At 43.5% G+C, this 9,583-nt stretch overlaps 1 long non-coding RNA gene across 1 annotated transcript; it reads left to right on the plus strand.

Annotated features, from left to right (window-relative positions):
- Positions 1 to 7,683: 7,683 nt before the first annotated feature.
- On the plus strand, positions 7,684 to 8,451 carry LOC138157259 (uncharacterized). Its single transcript, XR_011167345.1, has 2 exons — positions 7,684 to 7,876; positions 8,211 to 8,451. It is a non-coding gene; the product is annotated as an uncharacterized lncRNA (long non-coding RNA).
- The last annotated feature ends 1,132 nt before the right edge of the window (positions 8,452 to 9,583 follow it).

Below are 9,583 nucleotides of genomic sequence, written 5' to 3' on the forward strand. Positions count from 1 at the left end.
AAGTCTCACACTGCAAATTTAACAATCAGTTCTTGACTGCAGGTTTGAGTTGGCTCCAGCATATATCCCTGTACATACTGATCTTTGTCCAGGGCCAGAGATGGAGAAGGTATAGGAAATTGGCCTGGATAGCAGAACATATATTTCTTGAGTGTAAGGACTAGTCCACTTTTGTTTTTTGTCTAAAGTACAGAAAACACTGTCTTATACCTAAATGTTGAATTTAATTGAACATGCAATGGTCTCAAGATATCCACTGGAAGTTGCTTTGGGGATTGAACCCCTATTATCTTTTTTTTTTTTTTTAAGCAATCGGGTTTAAAGTAACTTGCTCAAGGTTACACGGCCAATTATTTCTGGGTGTGGTGCTGAGTGTCTGAGCCCTGGATTCGATCTCCAGGTCATCCTGACACTGGAGCCAGTGCTCTTACTCGCTGTGCTACCTGGCCTCCCCGAACCTCTATTATCTCGCTGTTTTTTTGTATTCATCCCCTTTTTTCCTAAATATGATGTACACAGAAACAATTTCAATTTAATTGAGAACTCTGGTGAGAGAGATGCTGACTATTAGATTCCACTACCCCCAATCCTCCCTTAATTATTGAGACAATGAGACCATGACCCACACTGGTCTTCCTTCTCTGATTGTTCCTTTTCTAGCTCCTTCATTGTCTCCCTTTATGCACTAGTCTCCTAAATATGGACATTTTCCAAGGCTTTACACTGTCCCTCATCTATTCTCTTATATTCATCCTTCAATAATCTCACCCCCATGCACAACATTATCATGTCTTTGAAAATGACTCCAAAATCTGTATGTTCTAACTTGACTTCTCTCCTGAGCTCCAGTCTCACATTTCCAACTGCCTTCTATACATCTCCACCTAGACATCTTAATACTGCCTCAAATTCAACATGTCTAAAAGAGCAAAGCATTATTTTCTCCCCCTGGCCACTCCTCCACACATGTCACACCTGCTCCTTCTCCTGGCTTGCCTATTTATGCTAATAGGACTCAAAAGCTTGGACTTCTTAATACATTTCTCTCTCTCTCTCTCTCTCTCTCTCTCTCTCTCTCTCTCTCTCTCTGTCTGTCTGTCTCTCTGTCTCTCTGTCTCTGTCTCTCTATCTATCTCTGTCTCTCTCTCTGTCTCTGTCTCTCTGTCTCTCTATGTCTTTCTCTCTGTCTCTATGTCTCTGTCTCTGTCTCTCACTTCATCCATTAAAAAAAATGATTTTCCTAAAGCAAAGACCCTACTACATCACCCCACTACTCAACAAATGTTAGTGGCTCCCTATCTCCTCCAGCATCAAATATAAAATCCTCTCTTTGGCACTCAAAGCCTTTCATAACCTATCACTCCACACCCCCTTCTCCTTACTCCTCACCATGTATTCTTCAATCCAGTGGCAGTGGCCTCCTAGACACTCCATCTCTCTGCTCTGGGCATTCTCTCTGGCTCTCCCCCATGCCTGGCATGCTCTCCCCCCGTCATCTCCACCTGCTGACTTCTCTGCCTTCTTTAAGTTTTGACTAAAATCCCATCTTCTAGAAAACCTTTCCTAACCTCTCTTAATTCTACTTCCTTCCCTCTCTTATTTAGTTATTTCCCATTCTGTATATAGATTGTTTATACATGTATGCTTGTTGTCTCCCCCATTAGAATGTCAGCTCCTTCAGGGCAGAGATTGTTTTTTGTTCCCTTTCTGTACCCCCAGCACTTAACATAGTGTCTAGAACATAGTAGGTGCTTAATAAATATTTATTGACTAAGTTACCAAGTCTTATCAGTTCTTTTTCTGTGATGTCTCTCCCATCTCTCTTCTTCCCATTCCCACAGGTTTAACACCAATTCAGCCCCCCAGGGACTACTACATTAGTTTCATAAGGAGTCTCCTTATCTTTAGTCCCTTCCCCTCCAATCTATCCCATGCAGGCTGCCATTTTTTTTAAAAACCAAACCTGTCTTTTCATTGCTCTCAAAGAGGATGCCCCCTCTACCATGAAGATCAGCACCTACTCCACACATTGTATGTAATCTTAAGAGTTGCCTGGAATCTCAGACCCTTGGGCACTGAGGGTTTAAGTAACTTGCCCAGGTTCCCAGAAGTAGGACTCAAATCCAAGTCTTCCTATGTCTTAAACCAAATCTCTGTCTACTACAAAATGGGGACTCTTATTCTGTCATTAATCTCCCTAAAGCACTTGTCCCTTACCTATTCAAAAACCCAAGGAATTGAAAGCTATGGCAAATCTGGACTGTATCCTAAAAGGCAGAGGCATCTCCTTGCTGACAAAGGTCCATATAGTTAAAGTTATGGTTTTTCCCAGTAGCAATGTATGACTGTGAGAGTTTAACTATAATGAAAGCTGAGTGCCACAAAACTGATGTTTTTTTTTTTTTGCTTTTTGAAGGGCAATTGGGGTTAAGTGACTTGCCCAAGGTCACACAGGTAGGTTTTTTTTGTGTGTGTCAAGTGTCTGAGGCCGGAACCGAATGCAGGTCCTCCTGACTCCGGGGCTGGTGCTCTATTATTGGTTCTCTTTTTGAATTGTGGTGCTGGAGAAGACTTTTGAGAGTCCCTTGGACAACAAGAAGATCAAATCATTCAATACTTAAAGAAATTAATTCAAACTGTTCTTTGGAAGGACAAACACTGAAACTGAAGCTCAAATACTTTGGCCACATAATGAGAAGACAAGACTCATTGGAAAAGACTGAAGGCAAAAGAAGGGGATAACAGGATGAGATGGAGAGAGAGTGTCACATGGAAGCAATGAACTTGAGCTTAGACAGACTTGGGGAGATAGTAGAGGATAGAAAGGCCTGGCATGCTATGGTTCATGAGGTCACAAAAAGGTGGATACAATCGAACAACAAAAATGTTGCTGAGTGACAAACCATTCTTCTTCTCTGGGCCCCAGTTTTTCCCATCTGTAAAATAAATAGGTTGGTCTAGACAACCTCTGAAGTCAATTCTAGCTTGAACCCTCTGTGACTGCCTTTTTAATCCTCCTTCCTAATCCTCCCCTACCCTAATCCTAGGCTTCTGAGCTACCAGACAGCACTTCTTGTTTTCATAAGAGTTTTAAAATTCTTTTGTACTCATTATTATTTGGCTCTAGCAGGTCACTCAGATTGTGAGTAACATCATGTACTGGTCTAGTGTTTTCCAAGTACGCCTTTCCATTTCCAGAATCCACACCTTTGCTTATGCTTATATGTTCACTGCACATAGAATGCCCTTTCCCTATAATTTTCCATTCCTCTAATCTCCCCCTGTTGAAAAGTATTAGCCCAATTCCACTTGTGTCATGAAGTCTTTCTTAATGTCTCAGAAGAAAACAAACACCTTATGTTTCTATAGCATATTGAGATTTACAAAGCAAGATCCTCGTAATACCCTTGGACAGGTATTATTATTCCCATTTTACAGAAGAGAGACTAAAGATGACAGAGTTTGGGTCACACACTTAGTAAGGGTCAGAGTCAGGATTCAAACCCAATTGTCCTAACTCTAGGATCAGCTCTTACTCCACCACACAGCAGAAAGAATTCTCTCTTCTACTCCCTGCAGTTCTTGCTTCATCCCTCTCTTAAGATGCACATCACATTCTGGCTCCTATTGTTGTTATCTGTGTATTTTTCTTATCTCCACGACTAGGTTGTGAGCTCCCTGAGGGCAGGGACAGGGCTTTGCCTTGCTTTGCTTGTCTTTGCATTCCCCACAGAGTCCACCACAGTGACTGGAATATAATAGGTGCTCAGTAATAACTGAGCCCTGTACTGCAGTAAGGCTCTGAGATCTAGCCCAGGGAAAGGTAGATATTGACAGACAGGCTAATAAAAGTTGTTAAGGGGACTTTACGTATTTGTATGCATAGGAGTGGGTTCCTATGCATGTGTATACATGTGTATACTATCCATGGGCAGATGGTCTGCTTAGTACATGATCCCCGTTAGTTTCAGCATGCCTTCCTTCCCCTTAGCTCCAGCTGTGAACCAGATTCTACCTAGAGCACAAACGATCCAGAGAGGAGGTCAGGACTGTCACAATAGACTGGGGGCTGGCAGGGAGTGTGGAGTTCTTAGTCAGATACAATAATTTTTTTTGAATAGTTGTTTTTTCTCTCCATTATTCATACTTTTCCCAGTCAAAAACTGGAGACATTTTCCTCTTTTATACATGTATGTAGACTCACAAATACTGTGTGTAGGCATACCTCAACTTATACAATAGCTCTGTTCTCAAAAAATTGAGCACAAGAACTTTAGTTTTAAAGGAATCCTATGGTGAATCTTTCTGCAAAAAGAATTTTCAAAATGAGCATTCAACTCCTTAAATTATCTGTTACAAAAAAGATATTAAAACATTTTAGCCTTTTTATATACTTGCATATTCTTAAAGCAGGACCAATGAGGCAAGCAGGAGTAGCAGGAGACAGTGGGCAGAATACACAGCATCTGCCCTCACTTCTGTCCTTCTGATCCCTCCCGCCAGTAAAAGAGTGGGAGAGGAACACAAATATTTCCCATTTACAGAGCCCCTACCTCAACAGACTGGCAGTTTGGAGTCAAAAGGTTGCAAGAAAGAGAGGGAAAAGAGGAGACAGATGAAGAGGAGGAAGGGGAAGAAGAGAAAGAAGAGCAAGGGAGGGCAATAAAAAAGAGAACTAGAAGAGAGACAGAGATTGAGAGAGACAGAGAGAGAGACTCATCCTTTTTTCCCCCTAGGAGCTATCTTTGATTTTCAGTGTACTTGGAGAAGAAGGGGAAAAAAAGCTTTAAAACAGGTCAGATTGAAATCTGGAAGCTTCATCTGCGTCGTTTCATCAGGAACAATTCTCCATGGATTTCAGAACCAGATCACAGATTTTGAACTAGAAGGGACATTGGAGGTTATCTAGTCCAGTTCCTCATTTTACAAAAGAGGAAACTGAGCAACAGTTAATAATAAGTGGCAGAGGCAGGATTAGAACCCAGATCCTCCAATACCAAAGCCCCCAAACCCTAGGGCTAAGAAAAGAAGGGCAGAGACTTGGAAGGATAAAGGACAAGCCAGAGCAATGAGGACCGAATCCATAAGCTGTTCTGTGCCATTTTAGGGGAGGGAACAGCAAGTCCCTGAACAGTTTAAAAACTGGGCACTGCCTAGGTTTTCATCAAGGCCAGTTTGGGTCCCCCATTAATTGCCACCTTTCTTCCCTTTTTCTGCTCTGTCCTTTCCTTTCAATAGAGCTCCAAAGATGCTCTCCAATCAGTCCTCTACCTGATTGCTGAGGTATTCTTGTGACTTCTGAGGGTGACAAATGAAAGCCAGAGCTCAAACCAACAAATCTGCTGGCCAGCTGTTGACTTAAAAGGGGTGCTCAGCCTTGTCTGGCACTCAAAAGAATCCTGCCTCTAAGTTATCCAAAATCCTTCCTCCTTTCTGAGCTTCAAATCATAGGATTATAGATTTAGAGATGGAAAGGTCATTAAAGGTCATCTAATCCAATCCCTTCTTTTTAATGATGAAGAAACTGAGGCCCAGAGAGGTTGAATCACCCAGGGTCACACAGGCATTGAGTGGCAAAGCTGGAATTTGAACCCAGATCCTCTAACTCCAAATCCAGGACGCTTGCAATTATAAGACACCATATTCTCCCAAATGTTACCATAGAACATCAGGTGGCTAAACTGAACAGTATAGAGAAGAAAGAAGATTCAGTTTCCCACACAATCCCCCTCACTCCTGGCCTCTTCCCAATATATACAACCTTCTTCCCCAGGATCATACAAAATAAAGATGTCTGTGACTTTTGAGACTTTCCTTAAATGTACACTTCCTGAAGATTTTACCATAGTGAGGATGAGCCCCTGGCAAACTATGAAATGAGTCAAATGTGCTTTCACTACCCCTACCACAATAGAGACTTACACAGGCCTCCAAAACCCCTCAATGCTAAGATCTACACTCCACAAACAGCAGTTCATGTTTTGGGGGTTCTTTATTCTCCCCATCAAAACCTTCCTGTCCTCTAATCTAATCCTGCAGGCCCTAGCAGGATGATGAGGCAGATCATTTTAGCACAAAAGGGATGAATAATTCCCATCAGCATGATGGGAAATCACAGCTTAATGTGTTACCCCAACAGTAACTGTTCTAATTTTTTTTTTTAATGTCTTAACCTAAGAAATGACTATAGGTGGAAGTTTCAGGTACCAGAACAAGCTGATGAGGAAAGGCTTGAAGGCAGACAAGCTTTTCAAAGTCCTTCTAAATTTAGTTAGTAATAATAATAAGCTTTGCCATTTACAAAGTACTTTCACATCCATTAATTCATCCATTCACAACAACCCTGTGAGGTAAGTAGGGCAAGTATTTTTTAAACCAAACTTGTGATTTCATTGGCATTTAGGGAACTCCTGTGGAGGAAGCTCTTATATCAATATGAATCAGGACCTGCTCTCCAACCTATAGTTTTAGAGTTGGCTACTGAGACATTAAACGACTTGTTTAAAGCCACATAGCCAGTGGGAGTTGGAGGAAGGACTTAAATCCAGGTTTTCCTGATACACCCCCCCCCCCCCACACACACACACACAAGTCTGTCTATCCACCATGCCAGGCTGCCTCTCAGGGCAGATATTAGGATATCCATTTTACAGATGGAAAAGCTGGGGTAGTTAATTGCTCAGAGCATTCATTAGCCCATAGGTTCCTGGAAGGGCAGCTAGGGGCAGCCAAGGATTGAACACTGAGCCTGGAATCAGGAATACCTGAGTTCAAATCCAGTATCAGATTCTTAGCTGGGTAACTTCCTAGCTGTGTAACCTAGGGAGGTTAGCCTCAGTTTCCTTAACCATAAAATGGAGATAATAATAGCACCTATTGCTGTGAGGATCAAATGAGATAACATTTATTAAATGCCTGGCACACAGTCAGTGCTTAATTAATGCTTGTTTCCTTCCTTGATAAGTAAACTAATCCAACACTCTTCTTTTACTGATTAGTTTGCTTAAGGCTGTGAATATAATATGACAGTTAGGTGGCATAGTGGATAGAGAACCTACTGGAGACTGGAAGACCTGAATTCAAATCCAGCCCCTGACATTTACTAGCTATGTGACCCTGGGCAAGTCACTTGACCCTGTTTGCCTCACTTTCCTCATCTGTCAAATGAGCTGGAAAAGGAAATGGCAAACCCATATAGTATCTTCGCCAAGAGAACCCTAAAAAGGGGTCACAAAGAGTCTGAAACAATTAAACAACAGCAACAAAAGTGAATGTAATAAGTAGAAAAGCCAGGCATTGAACCCAGGGTCCTCTGACTGAAGATCCATTGCTCCTAATACAGAGCAAATGTCATACCAAGAAGGAGACTTGAACCCAGGTCTCTGGATTTCCTAATCTTTCTTTTGTGAAAGGATTCACCTTTCCTCAGGGTTGCCTCTTACCCCACTGACAGGCACAGCCACAGCACCAAGCTGACAGGAAAGAGAATGAGTGGGTGGGGGACCAACTGAGGATGTGACAGGAATTCCAGCAACAGAAGCAATTCCCAGGGTTTACAGTGATGGGTAGAGGCAGCAAGAAGCTGCCACTGTAGACACACTGTGACATGCATAGATTAGAATGGGGGACAGCAGACAAGCTAAAGTATTTTAAGCAGCAGCCAAGAGTTTGGCCTTTATCTCTCCAGTGAAGGTGGTGCACTCACTCAGACAGAGTGGCATATCAAATAAACACAACAATCACTAGATGTCAGGCACATCTGAGAGCAACAGCTTTTGCTGTGGCAACAGAGCTTCAACAGACAAAAAAAAAGGCACCTTTAGAAAGGAAGAGATGGGAGAGACCTCGGTATGGTGCGAATACCGCTGTTGGCAAGGTAAAAGCGGTCTCTGTCCTGGCTTCCTTTGCAGGGATGCCAGTAATTATGCAAGGCCCCTTTCATCGCACACACTCAGGATGAAGAAAGTTTATTGTTTTTTTTCCCCCTTGTGGTTTTTTTTTTTTTTTTTTGGTGTTTTTTTTTTTTAAGTTCTAGCCTCTTTTCATAGTAGGTTAAGGGTTCTGCAGGTCAAAATATTCTGCCTCAACATCTCTCCTTGCATCAGTCCTTTTAGAAAAACACCCAAAGCCATAATTTGTCTTAGAATTTCTTTTGAAAAAGCTACAAGAAAGACTAACTACTGCTCTTCTCCCTCTGTTTCTTATTCCAGCAATCCCTTTATCTGGCTTTCATTACAGGCTCTGCTTGGCCTCTTTTGTGGGGGAGACTTCAGGGAGCCGAGGCAGTTTCTCAGCCCCTGTGATGTTGCTCAAGATTAAAAAGCAGCTTTGAAGCTCCACCAGTTCCCTGTGAGCCCCATTGGTACAGGACCTCAGAAAGACCCAAACCATCTGGCAAACCTGACATAAAGACAAAATAAAGTGATTGAAACAGTTTCTTCAAAGCAACAATGGCTGGCTGGCAGATTTGTTGATTTGGGCTGCGGCTTTCATGTGTCACCCTCAGAAGTCCCAAGAACACCTAGGCAATCGGGCGGAGGACTGATTGGAGCGCGGCTGTGGCTCTCCATTAGGAGGGGACCGAGCAGGAAGGGGGTGGGGGGCGGTGCGCGGGCCGGCCTTAATGAAGCCCGCTGGAGGCGACGAGAGGCGGGCCGCTGGGTAATTAGACAATTAAACACTTGGTTCGGAATTGCCACAAGTATTTGTACTCACCCCCACCTACCACCCTTCATCCCCCTCCTTCTTCTCCTCGTATACACACAAAATTAAGTCGGACTGGAAGCTGATGCGGAGGTTGGCCTGAGAGTGGGGCGAGCAGCCCAGAGATAAAAAGCTGTCAGGGCCGCCCTAATTGCAATTGTCGGCCCATTATTAACACACTCGGAGCATCAATATTTCAGAACCCGGGCGACCCCCGGCAGCGTTGGCTCTGAGCACACTCTGTGGCCGGAGCGGGCTCCTTTCTGGAGAGGCGCTGTCCTGCTTACGTGATAGACTGCCAACCTCGAGGTGCTTGGACGTCCCTTTGGACAAGCCGGGAGCAGACAGCAGTGCACTGAGGGAGGGGCGAGAGGTCAGGATGAGGGAGGCACAGAATTTAAACTGGAAGGTACCTTGAAGGTTCCTCCCCTCCATCCCACACCCGAACAAGAATCCACTCTCCAACATTTCTGCCTCCAGCTTGGGGAATGTGAGCTCCTTGAGGGTAGGGACTGCTTTTCTCTTTGCTTGTATTTGTACCCAGAGCTGCCAGGTACTTAGTAAGCAATTAAATAATGCTGTACCTTCTATCTGTTTGGAAGTTTTTACTTACATTCAACGTATATCTGCCTCTTTGCAAGTTCTGGCCCCTGGGGCCAGGGAGAATAGGTCAAATCTCTCTTCCACATAATAGAACCCTTCAAATACTTGTGAATAGCCCTCATGTTTCCCTTGAGTCTTCTCTTCTCCAGGCTAAAAATCTCCAGTTGTTTCAACCAGTCTCCACCTGGCATGGATTTGATGTCCTTCACCATTCTAGGTGCCCTCCTCCGGATGTTCTCCAGGCTATCAATGTTCTTTCCAAACTTGGGGCCTAAAG

This window comes from Petaurus breviceps, unplaced genomic scaffold (genome assembly GCF_028583685.1).
Source record: "Petaurus breviceps papuanus isolate PSGF00001 unplaced genomic scaffold, PetGlider_PUasm1.0 171, whole genome shotgun sequence".
NCBI classification, from domain to species: domain Eukaryota; kingdom Metazoa; phylum Chordata; class Mammalia; order Diprotodontia; family Petauridae; genus Petaurus; species Petaurus breviceps.